We start from the raw sequence: 16,268 nt of genomic DNA on the forward strand, positions 1-16,268 counted from the left end.
AACTGAGTTTTATACAACCAGACTGAAATTTGGTACTAGCATGCCTGAACATCTAGGAAAATTGAAGACACTCAGGGCAGAACTGGTGTCCAGAGACCACCCTGTAACTGATGCGAACATGGTCGCTGTCATTCTGGCTTCCCTGGACAGAGGTTGGAGCGGCTTCATTGTTTCACTGGAGGGGACAACGAAGGAAGCCATGACTCTGTCCTACCTCGCAGGCAGACTCATCGAAGAAGATAGAAGGCGAAGAGATGCAGGAGAATACGCCAGAGTCACCACTCAGCAAGCCAGAAGGGGGCGCCACAACTCAGAGCAGGTTAATGCTCTACTTAAGTGTTTCATCTGTGGCTCTGAGGGACATCTAAAGAAAGACTACCCCCATCACCAACAAGGCCCCAAGCGCGGTCCCAATCAAGGAAAGGGCAAGGGGCAAGGAAGGGGGCGTGGTGGGGGTGGAGGTAGTGCCAAGGGCAATTTTGTGCATACTTGTTCTCTCACCCCCACCACAAAGACTGACAGCCCCACTGACTTATGGTTACTGGACTCTGGAGCTTCATCTCACATTACCAATATGAGTCAAGGGTTTAAAAGGCTAAAGAAAATTAACTCATCTGTCAAGGTGGCAAATGGTGATAAGGCTTCAGTTGTTGGGGAGGGCACTGTCTCTGTACCCGGGCTAGGAAAAGTTGAAGGGGTATTGCATGCTCCCTCCATTGCCATCAACCTATTAAGCATTATCAAATTATGTGACGATAACAAGGTGGAAGTTTTATTTCGCAAAGGGGGAGGTCATGTCACCCGAAACCAGAGGGTCATTGGAAGTATTGCCATCATAAATGGTTTGCCATACTTCTCCCCTGAGAACCCACCCACCTCAGAAGGGGCCTGCGCACGGAATGATAGAAAGCCCCCACAGCCAGCCCCAAGGCTGTTTAAGGAGCGCAAGGCCGAAGCGGTTGCACCCAAGCCACTTCAGCCAGCACCGCTCAAGGCAACCAGAGCCAAGAGGGTGTCAGTGGGGAAGCCGCTCCACGATAAGTGTGCCCATCTCTTACACAGAAGATTAGGTCATGCGAGCTTCCCTGTAGTTAAAAAGATGGGAGAATTTGCTGAGGGAGTCCAGCTCAAGGATTGTGAAGTGTTCCTGGACTGTGCCATTTGCAAGAAGACAAAGAGGAAGGCTGCCCCCATCCCTAAAGTGTCACTGCGTAAAGCCCAATACCCGTACCAACTAGTACATGTTGATTTGGTTGGGCCCTTCACACCATCCCTAGGGAAAAGACAGTATTTTCTCACTGCCGTTGACGATTTTTCACGATACGGCCACGTGTATACCCTCACAGAAAAATCCGAAGCCTTTGACGCCATAAAGTCACTGTACAACTTTGTACAGACCCAGTACAAGACCAAGATCGCACAACTGCAGAGCGATCGCGGGGCTGAGTTCATGTCCCGAAAATTCCAGGACTGGGTAAGGCGTAAGGGCACCCGCCATTTCCTTACCGCGCCATTCACTCCCGCTCAGAATGGCGTGGCTGAGAAAAGAAATGGAATCCTGCAAACTATGATGCATAGTCTGATTGCAGATGCTGGGGTCGCAGAATCATACTGGGCAGAGGCGGTGCACTACGCCAATTACACCTTAAACCGCACCTGGAGCAGTGTTGTGGACTAGACCCCATATTTCCTGGTCCACGGTAGGAAACCAAGTCTGGGACATTTGCGTGTGTTTGGCTCCTACGCGTGGGTGCACATCCCCAAGCAGCTGCGGAAGAAGGGGAGATCTGTCTCCCAGAGACTGAGGTTCTTGGGCTATACTCCTGGCTCCAAGGCCTACCGTTTCCTGGGAGAAGGGGGCAGGACTGTGACTTCCCAATCTGCCTCCTTCGAAGAGGACTCCAATTGGACCCAGATCCACTCGAATGATCTGAGCCCATATGTCAACCGACCCAGCAAGGACACACCGACCACGACATCACCTGAGACGACCACATACCCTGCCACCGACGAAAGTGAGGAACAAGACGAAGATGTCATCCTACCTGGATCAGATGGGGAGGATGCGCCGTCCAGTCCCAAGGGGGAAGACACGCCGTCTTCACCCCCAGCGACGCCTCAGAGACCCGCCGAAGAAAAGGGCGGTGAGTGGCAGAAGGTAAGGAGGTCAAAGCGGTCCAACAAAGGGATCCCGCCAAAGAGAATTGACATTGGGCACATCGTGTCCGTCAACAGTGTTGTGGTCACCCCAAAATCGTTCTCTGACATCCAGGAGCTGCCCATCGAAGAACAGGAGAAATGGCAGCTCGCGATGGAGAAGGAAATGGCAAGCCTCAAAAGACTCAAGGTCTTCACCCCCCAGCAACCACCAAAGGAGAGGAAAGTCATTGGCACAAGGTGGGTTTACAAGGCCAAACCACTTGCCAATGGCCTCTACCTGTATAAGGCCCGTTTGGTAGCTCAGGGGTTTCGCTCAGCGCTACATGGAGGACTACGGGGAGACCTACTCTCCAACCGTCCGGGCAGAGAGCGTCAAAGCCGCCCTCGTAACTGCAGCCGCTCTGGGGGAGGAAGTCTTCCAATTCGACATCCAGACGGCTTACCTCCACGCCAACGTGGACCGGCAGATCTACGTGAGGGCCCCTCCTGGCTACCAGCAGGAAGGGGGAAATACATGGTTGCTCCACAAAGGGTTATATGGCCTCAAGCAGTCGGGGAAACTATGGTATGACTGCCTTAGAAAAAGTTTAGAACGAGTTGGTTTCACTGCATCCCATGCAGATGAATGTGTTTTCACACGCAACTCCAAGGGTACCACAGAACGGGTGTTAGTTTATGTGGACGACCTACTATATGTAGGGCCTGACAAGGAAGTGTGTGATGAATTTGCCAAGGCCCTGGAAGAAAAGTTTACCCTGAAGTCTTTGGGGCGGGTTGACAAGTACTTGGGTGTGCACATCTTGGCCACTAAGGGGGGGTTCGCTCTATCTCAAAAAGAAAAGATAGAGGAGTTATTGGCCAAATGCAAAATGGCAGAATCTAACCCAACGCATAGCCCGATGCAAAGTGACTATTACAATCACACTCACAAGGACGGTCCTGAGTTCACAGATAATAAGCTTTACAGATCTGTGATTGGCTCCTTGCTAAATATCAGCAATTGGAGCAGGCCTGACATAGCTTTAGCTGTGAATCTACTGTCCAGGCACGTGGAACACCCAAAGGAATTCCACTGGACTGCTGTTAAAAGGGTACTTAGATACCTCAGGGGCACGGCTGATGCCCTCCTTGTGCTGGAACCAGAGAAGGGGAAGACGGCCCAGCTCTCCGCTTACTCAGACGCAGACTGGGCTGGCGACACCAAGAGTAGACGGAGCACCTCTGGTTTCCTCATATTGCTAAATGGCTGTCCTATCCATTGGCATGTTAGGCAGCAAAAATTTGTTTCTTGCTCCACGGCCGAGGCTGAATATGCCAGCCTGTCAGACACGGCCAATGATTTGATTTGGTTCGATGCTCTGATAACGAGCATCTGGGCATCTCCTCCTCTGCCCATCCAAATTCAAGAGGATAATACAGCCACAATTGCAATCTCGGGGGCATATGCGGTGGGCTCTAGGTCCCGCCACATAGACATACGCTATAAAAATGTCAGGCAGCTTGCCAAAGAGGGTTTTATACATGTTGAGCATTGTAACACAACTGACCAGATAGCTGATCTGTTCACCAAACCTGTTCCCATTGACCGGCACAACCTTCTGTGTAAGCGTTTGTGTTTGGTCTTCTGAACGTGTTTATGCATGTCTATGACACCTGCTCGCCCCCTCACACACATTCACTGGTCCCTGTCATTGGCTGGCAAGAAGGGGAATTGTTAGATGTTTTGTGCCAGCCATGGCAGTTCCCCCAAAAGGTCATCAGATGGGAGCAAGAGGTTTCTTTGCTTCCACTGGTGGGTCAGGGGTCCCCGGCCCCTGCAGCCCCATTGGCGAGAGAGTTTTATGGTTAGGGAGGGGCTGAGACCCCCCATAAATACCTCTGCTCAAGGGGCTGCTCTTTGTTCTAGTCTAGTTATGTTCTAGTTATGCTATGCTTGCTTGCTCTCTGTCCTTTTGTTCTCTCTCTCACGCAGGCATAGATGCTTCCATGCCAAGTAATTCTTTCTCTCTAATCTATCGTTGAATAAAGCTTCATATGATTGCATCTCTGCGTTCTGCCTTTCACTTGGAAGCACCTTAACGATCCATCGACCTCGTGAGACCATCTCACAAAAACAGCAGTTTGAAAGAAAGAAAAAGGGTGGAGCCAAAAGAGTGGAAAATAATTCCTGGAAAAGATCCGCTGAGAATAAAAATTACCAAAAACTGATGTGATTATTGTGGGATGAATAGCCTGGGTTTTGTTTGTGATTTTTCTCATTGCAGGAGTAGCAGCTTTCTGGCTTTTTCGATCTGAGTGGTGGCCTATGCTGTACCATCCAAAGGATTCCAGAGGAAGCTGTGGACCTCCGCATTCTACAAACCCTTACATAATATGTTGGTTCTGTGATTGCAACTGTATCACTGAATGCTGTTGTTGTTAATACTGTTGTGATTGTGGACCAGTCTGTCCCTATGAAGAACCTTGTGACATAGTAATAGTGGAAGATTGTTTATAAATGTGTAAAGGTCTGAGAGAGCCTTTTTATCCCACATACCCAATTATAGGAGAAATTGAAATTGAGACAGCGGAAACACAACCTGACCTAAATTCAGTTATATTGGGAGATAGTGATATTCAAATTCCACTGGAGGATATAGAATGGATAGATTTAAGGTGTATACAGGCTAATCAAACATATTGGGACAATTAAGTTAAGGGATGAGGTTTTGTACCAAGTTACATTGAATACTACTGATATCACATTTCAGATTGATGCTAATGCTGATAAACATATTAGCATGTTGACAAAAAAAATCATCAAGACCTTTGGGGTTTCAAAAATGGAAACATGTGTCCAGGATGGAGTAATATATGATGGATGACAAATATATGATGGTATTCTCCCTGTACCCAAGATGAAAGGGAGAGTGACTAAAAACCTTACATGGAAGGAAAGAATCAATTGCTATAAAACATCAAGTAGATAAAGAACATTGGGAGGATTTTTGGAGTCCCTTTAATTTTTTTTAATAATCTATTTCTAGATCTTAGAGATCGAGGTAACACAGGGATTGCATTTTTATTACTAAGTATAGTTACAGGAGTAATTTGTTGTTGCTGTTTGCAGTGCTTTTAGTGGATTATTTCAGTATGCAAAGAATATGTTCTTTTAAGAGGACAGCAATATATCAAAATAGGTTAGCATTAGATTATTTGCTGGCGGAAGAAGGAGGTGTATGTGGAAAATTTAACTTAACTAACTTTTGTTTGCAAATAGATGGAAACATTATAGAAGAAATTACTAATAGAATGTGAAAATTAGCACATGTCCCTGTACAAACCTGGACTGGAATATTGGATGATAATGGCTTTTTAGGGGGAATTTTTAGAAATTGGAAGCAAGCTTTGTTTATGCTTGTAATAATCATTATGGGATTAATGTTTTTACCTTGTCTCATCCCTCTCATTAAGAATATTGGTCAGAGTACTGCGGAAGGAATAATACAAATTAATCAGAAGGAATCATTAGGGAGAAAAATGTATAACCTTACACAAATCAATGAAGAAACTAATTTTGTAGAATATGAAAAGAAATTAGAAATACAAAGAAATTTGGAAAGATTTTAATATTTTATTTTTAAAGAATGGGTAAAAAGAAAAAGGGTGGATGCTTTGAGTATATGGGGAAAAATACAGGCCTCAAGTGAAGGGAGGGGGAGAACAGGAGTTACCATGGGGCCCAGTGTGAGTCACTATCTAGGAATTGTTTTTAAGTACCTTCTGGTGCCTGGTACCCCTGGCAGGTGTAGTAGAAGATGGGAGACATCTCTCCTCTAGAAATAGGATAGTAGGGGAGGGATCTTATTAGTATAATGTAAGCAAACAGGGGCAGAGATAATGTATTTTGTTTAGGCGCTTCTGATAGATTGTAACCTCCAAAGCCTAAGCCAATGGGGCCATGGGGGAGGGAATGGGGCGTCGCAATAGGATGTATAATAATATGTGATTTTGGAATTTGGGGTGTGGTTCAGTGCTTGGCTGCATTGTTTGCCTTCCTGAATCCACCACGCTTTGCAAACCGTTATTTTTTTAGACTTTGTTGTGAAGTCTAATAAACTTCTTTTCTATTTGTAACTCAAACAGAGTGGATTTCAATTTGTGACTATTTTTGTGTCTAACAACCTGATTTAAGGAATCAAGGCATGAGTCCATGGAAAGTCCCATCATTCCCTCTCCAGCGACAAGCTCCGCAGCTGGACGGCCTGCAAATGAAATTTCAACCTGCCTCTCCTGTTGAACTGTTTCCATCTACGTACGAGAAAAACCTCAATGGATTGGACTATCCTGGCAATCGTGTTCCTGGAACCTGGACTATGTATTGCAATATTTTTCTTCTACTACTGTTGTTTCCCTCGTACCTTCTTTGGTAGAAGGAAGGACCATGGGCCCAATATTTTATGGAAGAAAAGGGAGTTGTGTTTATAACAAGACTACTATTCCACTTGCAAAGGGGCAACAGGGTCACTTGTTATGCTCCTATCAATACAGTGCAGCTTTACCAACAACTTTCAATCTGGACATATGAACATACAGACATTATCTTTTGGGGAAGAATAACACGAGACTCATGGACAAGTGCCAGAAATTTTTTTTTCATGCATGTAAAGCTATTGACTATAATCAAGCTAAATGGACTAAGTGTGGAGACAGGCCTCCTCATTAAATGCCAAATATGTTTGCACATCCTACCCAACCTGGCATAATCAGAGGATTCCTGCAACCCGGTGTGCTTCAAGATAACCAGACCAATGGATTTTTCAGCATCATTTGAACTTGCTATCAATTGAACTGGATACAAATATGGGTCCAAGTTGATCTTCATGAATTGGCAACCACATTTGAGATTCCCTCAGTATCAAAGACATTTTTTATTATTGATCTGGCCCAAAAGAATTGTTTCATTTTTAAATGTGAAGCTTGAGAGAACATCACTTATTTTCATTTGACTTGGAAAGAAAAGGACTGTCCAAACAAGTGGGTGCTCTGTTTCGTCATTGTGGCCCTACACTGTATTATTAGACCCCAGTCTTACACATAAGAAATATGTCAAAGAAGTCGCTGACAAGCTGCGAAAGTTGACTCATGTCCCTGTCCAGACATGGACAGGAGCACTGGATGTTGGAGGATGGTTTTTGGGAATGTTTGATAATTGGAAAAGGATATTATTCATGGTGTTTTTGGTCTTAGGAGGGTTGTTGTGTTTATCATGCCTTATCCCATTTATTTAGAGAATTGTTAGATCCACTCTATCCAGACTATTTTTTGCTGCCACTTCTATCTATAACGATAAACCAGCTAAAGCAATTATTTTGAAACCTTTACCTTCTGACTATATTCCCCTCTTCAAGAGTCCCTAAGCCTATTCGGCTTTTATATTAAAAAGGGAGCAATGAAGGGATTTTATTATGCTTATGGTTGATGTTAGTAATATTGATACTAGTAGTGATACTTTGTAATAATCTTTGTTTATGTGCAAGCAGTTTTGTAGGTGCTTTATATTGGGAAATTAGTTGTATAAAAGCAAATGTTTCATGCTTTAGGTACTGGTGATTGCTTACATGAAAAGAGCATGGTAAGGGGAGGGGGGAAAAGGAGCTGTGGTGGAGCCTGGGTTGTTGTGTATGAGTCATCATCTAGGAATTATTTTTCTGTACCTTTTGGTTCCTAGTACCAAGACCAGATCTCTTTGTTCTGAAGGGGTATAAAAGGTGGAAGACATCTTTCCTGGTTGTTGCCTTCATCTCTCTATCAGCCATGAAGAGAGATGTGGCCACCCAACTCTATTTTGATCAAAATAAAAGTTGTTTGCTTGCTGAAACCTCAGCTCAGGAGTTTCTTTTGGCTCTTTTAAATTCCTGAGTAATGCTGGGGCAATTGTGAGGCTAAGTGTAAAACCTTACAAAAGGTTTCACCAGGACATTGCCACAATGGAAAAACCATATTAGGGTAGTTGGAGTCCATCAGTGCTGTCTGTCTATTGTTGGACACTGCAGTGAGATGCATTGGACACTGAGTACAAATGAAAATCAGCAACCAAACACTTTTAGCCCTGTTCAACCCATGCAGTATGTCGGAAGCATGTGATAAATACATTATGGTCATTAAAAATTAATTTCATATTTTTCAAGATTCCTATGTGATAACAGTCATTATATTTGTGTTCAGTTTGAAGTGGTCTATCATAACCACCAAAGGTTTTTCAGGAAGCAAAATGTTTGGAAAAAAAAACCAGTGAATTGATATTACTGATTTTTCTCTACTGAACTCTGATGCCTCGTAATAAAGACTCAGTCTTTATTGCATTACTGAAGCTATTGCACTTAAAGAACAGTAAAGCTTGAAAGTGTTGCATTGAACAAAGTTTGTATGTATCTTTGTTTAAAGAAAGTATTTATAACATACTTTTTGTTTTGAGAAAAAAGTGTACTTTTCAAGGTCACATATCACAAAAAAAAAACAGAGAAACTGGGACATTTTTCAATATAATTTAAAGAATGTGGGTGGAAAAATTGGGAGCATATAGCAGTAGAAGTGGTGGAAAAACATCACCATGGAAACCAGAATTCTAACAATCTGGTGTGTGTGTGTGTGTTTGTGTGCGAGTGAGTGAGTGAGTGAGTGAGATTTTGACCTGAAATAGAGGTCTCTTTACTCTGAATTTACTAGCTGATGCTGAAGAAACATTTAGAAAGTGTCTTGTTCACATTTGTTTGTAAAATTTATTTGATGGGGGGAAGAGGCGGGATCTGTTATTAATCTATCAACCACCTCCAATGTGAAGCTCCCCCATTACAGCCCCAAGCCAACTGGCAGAGCCAGATCTTTAAGCTCTTGCAGGTCAGAAGGATTGGAGCCGACCTCTGGGAGGCAAGATGTTCCAAAAGGCAGAAGCAATAGCAGAGAAGATCTTCCCTGGACCCCACCAGCCAGAATACCCTAGCCGATGGGGCCCGCCGCATACCTCCTCTGGGTCTGGCGCTAACCATTTACCATTGGTTATAACCAATAACCATTATAAAATGAGTAAACATCTATATCAATTTCGGTCCCCAGTTTGAAGGTGTGTTTGTGTGTACAATTACGTATTTAACATACTTCTATTAAAGAGGAAGTGTACAAAGGTCATTGTTTAAGCAAACATAGTCTTGTCCTTAAGGTAGATGTTGATTGGGATAGCCATATCCTGTCTGTGAAACTACACGTACTTCATGTAATTTTCTTCTGTAAACTGTTGTCTGATAAGAATGTGCAGAATGTAACCATATAAGGAACAATGTATAACAATGTATAACTAGGAATTAGAGGTGTATAATTATGTCTGTTCATGAGCCCTTCGGGGTTCAGACCCTTTGCTTTGTTTAAGCCTTCTGAACCTGTGCAATAAACCTTTCCTTTCTTGAAGAGCTTGCGTGAGTCTTTTCTATCTACAACAGTTTCATGGCGACCACGAAGGGACTCCATAGAGAGGCGATGTTTCGCTGAGGGCAGCCCGACCCCTCGGACCCGACGAGAGGCCACTCCTGAATCATTCTCCAGGCACCACGCGGGAAAGCACCTCCGGGAGACAGCAGTGACACCTCTGCGGGGCCGACGGTGCTGACGGCTAGTCCAAGATCCCTTGAGGGAAGGAAAGGAGGTCTGAACACGAATCCTGGCCAGGATGGGGAGAGGACGAAGTGTGAAGACGCCTCAGGCAAGTATGTGTTAAAGGGGAAAAGTACCTATCTCTTTTTTTTTTTATTGAAAAGTTTTAACATACAGTTTATCTTTAACAGTCCCCCCTCCCCCTCCCCTCTCCCTCCCTCCCTACCCCTCCCCCCCGACTTCCCAGAGCTAAATACAAGGTATAGAAAAAAAAACAATCATAAACAACCATATACTAACAACCATAAACTCTAAAATCTATCACTCTCTAGCTTATATAGGATAATACAAACCTTAATAATATTAAATATATATAGAGAAGAAAAAAAAAGAAAAAAAGAAAGAAAAAGAGAAGGAAGACTTATTCAAATGCTACATGAAACTTCTTAACCCTATATTTGTTCTGGATATACTCAATCCATTTTCTCCATTCCATAATATAACGTTCTTGCGAGTGATCTTTCAAATAAGCCGAAATCTTTGCCATCTCTGCCAGGTCGGAAACCTTTAAAGTCCATTCTTCTATGGTCGGCAGTTCCTCTTTCTTCCAATACTGACCTATTAAAAGTCTTGCTGCCGTAATTAAATTCAACATCAACTTAGTGTCCACAAGTACCTATCTCATTTGAAGATAGAAGAGGGGGACTGATCACCCTCCAGGACTCAGGACGGCGATCCTAAAGTAGTCCTTGTTATGCTGTGTATGTGTTAAAGTTGTAAAGTACCTATCTCACCTGAAGATAGGAGAGGGGGACTGATCACCCTCCTGGACTCGGGACAGTGATCCTAAAGTAGTCCGTGTTAGACTGTGTGGGAGGTTAAGCCATTGTTCTTCCTATCGGTGACCGTTGGAATGTCTGGCACCGTAGGTCAGTGGCAGTGTTCTTAGAATGGGGGGGGGAGAAGCAGTGTTCCCAGCACACTGCTGGAATGCATGTTGAAAGGTTTTGATGATTATTTTAATCATACACAGTATAAAGTCCCCTATCCTAAGGTGACGAAAGAGAGACTGAGGTTTCTATGTGAAAAGCAGTGGTCACATATGTACCCTCTTGGTGGCCGCAAGAGGGTACATTCAAAAACCAGCTCATCAATGACCTCAGGGCCATGATATCAGCAAATGAGGAAAAGTACCCCAATCAATATCAGTATATAGATCAGTGGTGTAATGCAGTAGAAGAGAAGGCAGAGGACCTATTACAATGTCAGGCTTAAATGGTTCGCCTCTGTGTTGCTAGACCTAAAGGAAAGAAGCTAAATATTGTGTCAAAAAGATTTAAGGATGTGAAAATATTTGAAACCAAGGTGTCAGATGCTAAGAAAGAGGTGCTGGTTGATGAAGAGGAAATGACTTTTAGACCCCCTCCGTATGTGCCGCGTCCGCAACCGTAACCGCAAGCGGCAGCAGGCTTAGAGGAGCCCCCCCCAAACCTTTGGTAACTATGAATATAGGGGGCCATAGAATGACATTTTTGGGAGATACAGGAGCGGGAAGGTCAGTCGTAAATAGCTGGGTGCGGTGGCGCGAGCCTGTAATCCAGCTATTCCGGAGGCTGAGGCTGGCGGATCACTTGAGCTCAGGAGTTCTGGGCTGCAGTGGGCTATGCCGATAGGGTGTCCAAAAAGAAGGCACAGTTGGTACAGCAGAAAGTAAGATACTTGGGATATGATATTGAGCATGGTCAGAGAGCCCTAGGACAGGAAAGGAAGCAAGCGATTCTAGCTATTACTGAACCAGCAAACAGAAGGCAATTGCGAGGCTTTTTGGGGTTGGCTAGTTTCTGCAGGATCTGGATACCTAATTTTGCACTGTTGGCAGCTCCACGTTATACAGCTACAAAGGGGGGGAGACTTTGAACATTTTCAGTGAGGAGGAGAACAAAGAAGGGCTTTCAAAGACATTAAGCTTGCTCTTACAGCAGCACTAGCTTTAGTCGTACCCAATTTCGAGAAGGCTTTCAATCTATACGTAGATACAATGTTGCATTGGGAGAGCTGATGCAGCAGGCGGGGGCTAAGGTGGAACGAATGAACCACACTTTAAAGGAGAAAATTACTAAAATATGTGCTGAGAGCCATTTGAAGTGGCCTGATGCTTTGCCCTTAGCATTGTATTCTGTGAGGTGTTCGCCGCGAAGACAGTACAGATTATCCCTGTTTGAACTGATGTTTGGTCGTCCTCCCACTCTGTTACGTCGAAACCTGATGGGATGGCCAGATTTGGGACATAAAGGGGGAGTGTGGAACATAGAGATGGTACAAGAACTCAATAAACAGGTTGAAAAGCTTTGAGGTTATGTGCTGGAGCAAACCCCTCCTAGAATAGTAACAAAGTGTCATCCCTTCAAACCTGGCGATAGAGTCTGGGTGAAACATTGGAAGCGGGAACAGCTAGAAGGCAGATGGAAAGGACCGTATGTTGTTATTATGTCCTCTCCTCTTGCTGTCAAGATTGCAGAATCCAAATCATGGATCCACTGGACAAGAGTCAAAGCAGCAGCTGAATCTGAATGGGTGGTGTCTAAAGATCCAGTGGTTCCCACAAAGTTAACGTTTAAACAAAAGTGATATATGATTTGTTAGTGTAGCTGGACTTATTTAAGAAGCTTTAGTATATTCGCTGAAAGGCTACTCTGCTGGAACCTTACCGGCAATAGGTTCCTCTACGCACAGTAGTGAAGACCCCTGCTAAGTCACTCCGGAAGCTGACTTTCTACACACGGGAGAAGAATGGAGAAAAGTTTACTTTTGTTATGGGTGTATTGTGTTACTACCACATGTAACAATGTTTGTATTCATAATTATGGACTTTGGAGTAAGCCAGAGGAAGCACCTCAGATCGTTCGATCATATCTTGTAGGCACTGGAGATTGTGATGGAAATCCTCCACTTAGTTTTAATCCTGAATATTGGCATTACAGTTTACCACATCCCTGTCAGTATCCACAGGTGTTTGATAGAATTGCTAAGGATGCTTGTCAAGCCAAGCAACCAGCCAATCCTGAAGCCTGTGAGTATGTGGGTTATGTGTACAGAAAGGGAATGTGTGCAAAAGACCCGTACAATGGAACGCCCCCTCCTCTAACTTTGGATTGTGGTGTCCCAGTATTTTGGGGATGGGAACGCATAAGAACGATCCCTCAGTTGAGGCCTGGATGGAGAGGAACCTGTGTTTTGCACATATCAGAAGATGGTGTAACAATCAGGAGATCAAAGAAGCGAGGCCCTGGTAAGATAAGAATCAGAAGGGCCATAAGCCACCAAGGATGTGAACCTTGTGTGAATGGACAGACCCTGGCAGCCAGTGGATCAGTGCCAACAACCTGTACCCAATTCAATTTGCCAGTATGTACTTTCAATCAAGTAATATATAAAAAGTGCAATGGGTCAGATGGAATAAAATGTTATAGGGATGATCACATAAGGTATCAGGCAAAAACACCAGTTCCTCAAGTCACACCAATAAGGACAAAAGAAGTTAGGGGTAACCAAAGAAATGGGACCAAAACTGACGCCTGTGATGCCTGTACAACCAAGGCAAGGCATGGGACCCATATAATTAATACTTTGGTATATCATACCCAAAAGCCTATTGGTTGTAAATCAGAAGGGATCACATGTCTACATAACAAGACTATGTATTCCCTGTGTTCACAAGAGGGAAAAAAGATATGTTACAACCCTGAGACCCGAATTAGGCTTAACTTCTCAATCTATGCTGGTTTGTTTTATGAGGCTAAGGTGGGGCCAAGGAACTACCTTAATTCGACCCTGGTATTACAAACTGGAAACCAGAGAGCTGAGATCACTATTGATTTCTGCCAAGCTATGGATCGGAGTCCTTCAGGAAAAAGGGCCATAAAATGTGGAGACGACAGTTGGAGAAAGGCATATTGGTCCAATCATAAGTGTTTGTGAGTAGTATAAGTACATACAAACTTTTAATGGAAATTATCAGTAGTTTTGATCAGTGACGTCATCAAAGTAAACAAAGCCACGTGCTGATTACGTCACCAGGCCATGCCCATAAACGGAAGTGACGTGCGCAGCCCTCCTCCCCGGATGTGATGTGCATAATCCTCCCCCCACGTGGTACAGGACTCACAAGGTCATAACCCTAGCCAGATATGACGTGTTGGCCTAACCCCATCAAAATAAAGCATGGGTAATCCTAACAGATAAGGTGTGGTGCAAGGTCATAACCCTATTTTCAGATGGTGCTTGCTGAACCTAATCCCATCAAGAAACATGTGGCAGTCAAGCTTCTGTGTACTTGATTACATTAACCCTAGACTAATTCTATGGACATGCAAATCCAAAAGAAACACAGAGACCTGTGTTTTTGGGAAACAAAACCCTGCTTTTGGGGGGGGGTAATTAAAAAAGGCTTTTTATTTCTAATCATTCTAGCCTAATGATGCTTTTAATTTTTGTGGAGTTTTAAAAATCAATACCTCAAAAGCTGGGGGTGGAGGGGGAAAAAGGAGCACCTAAAAGGTGGCCAGGTTTGCATTTAAACCAGGCAATTTTAAAAACATTTTCCCTGAATGTAGGGGGAGAAAACCACAGACCTTTTAAAGCCCACAGCCGGTTTTTACCTTTGTAAAAATCTAAAGACATATATTTTGGCATTTGTAACCCCCTCGAATCCATATGTACGTGCAATGTAGTGGGTCCGACGCAAGGAAGAGACGCCAGCCGGAGTACGTGTTCAGCTCTTTATTGTGGGGGGGTAGCGTACTGCAGAATGAGGGTTACCTGGCCTCCTTAAATACCTAGCCAGGTAGGCGGACAGCCAATGGGGTTGGCCCTAGGTTTCCCTCCGAAACTAGGTTTCCCGCCAAAACCGTTCAGGCCAACGCCCCCTGGTGGCTGTTGCTATGCAGGTGCCTGCATACATAACACCCCTCCCCCCTTAGAGAAGAACCACATAACAACTATAGAACAGTATTATAACTATATACACTGTGTGTTAATACAAGGCAACTGTGGGTTGGTCACTTGCACACATAGTCCGCTAAATAGGCAGGTGTCCTGTGGGGCCTGGTGGACCGTCTGGGTGTGGCTTGGCCCTGGACTTGGACAGCCGGCTCGTGAAGCCTCTGTGCTGGGTTGAGCAGAGCTGGTTGCAGGAGGCCCTCCTCCTCTGGTTCCGGTTCTGAGTTGTTTCCAGTTGGGCTGACCTCCCCTGGGGTGTGGCTATCCTGTTGGGCGTGTGTGGTGTACTCAGGGACCCTTCCTCTGAGCTGGTCGATGTGTCGCCTTATGTGTCTGTCCCCCTCCACCCCCACGATGTAAGAGAGGGGTCCAGTTTCCTCAACCACTGTCCCCGGAATCCATGGATGCCCTGCCCCGTAGTTCCTTGCCCAGACCAGGTCCCCCATGTTGAGAACCCTGTGTGCTGCTGCTGCTGCTGATGGTGGTGGTGGCCTATCCGTCTCTGCTGCTACTCGGTCTGGGTGTAAGCAGTCCAGCTTGGTGATGAGACGCCGTCCCCATCGAAGTTCTGCTGGGCTCTTTCCGGTAGCAACGCATGGTGTGGTGTGTTGGGCAAGTAAAAACTTCCACAGTCTGTGATGCCAGTCCCTGCTGATGATGCGCCTGAGTGCGTCCTTGGTCATCCTTACCATCCGTTCAGCTTGCCCGTTAGTCGATGGATGAAAGGGTGCGGAGGTGGTGTGCCTAATCCAATTCGCCTTCAAGAACGCCTGGTAATCAGTAGCGGTAAATTGAGGCCCGTTATCTGATACAAGGACGTCGGGGAGGCCGTGTGTGGCAAAGAGAGCTCTGAGCACCTGGATTGTCCTAGCCGAGGTCATGTTGGGAACAGGGACTACCTCCAACCACTTGGAGTGGCTGTCCACTACCACTAAGAACAGTTGGCCCTGAAATGGCCCTGCATAGTCAATGTGGATGTGGGACCAGGGTGTGTGTGTGGCCTCCCACCTGTGTACTGCTGCGTGGGGCATTTCTGGACTGGATCTCTGGCACGTGTAACAGGCCTTGACCCGTTCCTCAATGTCCTTGTCCAGCCCTGGCCACCAGAGGTAGCTTCTGGCCAGTGCCTTCATCCTAACATGTCCCTCATGTAAGGATTCCAATACCCTGCCCCGGACTGCGGTGGGGATAATGACCCTGCTTCCCCAGAGGAGGCAACCCCTGTGCGTGGAGAGCTCGTGACGCCTGGTGAAATAGGCCTGGAACTCAGGCCCCGGGGACTTGTCCTGCCACCCTGTGCAAACCCATGAGTGTACCCTGCTCATGATGTTGTCAGAGGCTGTGTTGCTGGCAATGTCCTTGGCATGAACTGGGTATTCTGGTAATTCCTGCAGAGCTAGGATCTGCATTGCTGGTGCCAGGTCTGGTTCGGTGGTGTCAAGGGGTAGCCTACTTAAGCCGTCTGCGTGGCCCATCTCCTTCCC

Source organism: Vipera berus, assembly GCF_964194415.1.
Source record: "Vipera berus genome assembly, chromosome: W".
NCBI lineage: Eukaryota > Metazoa > Chordata > Lepidosauria > Squamata > Viperidae > Vipera > Vipera berus.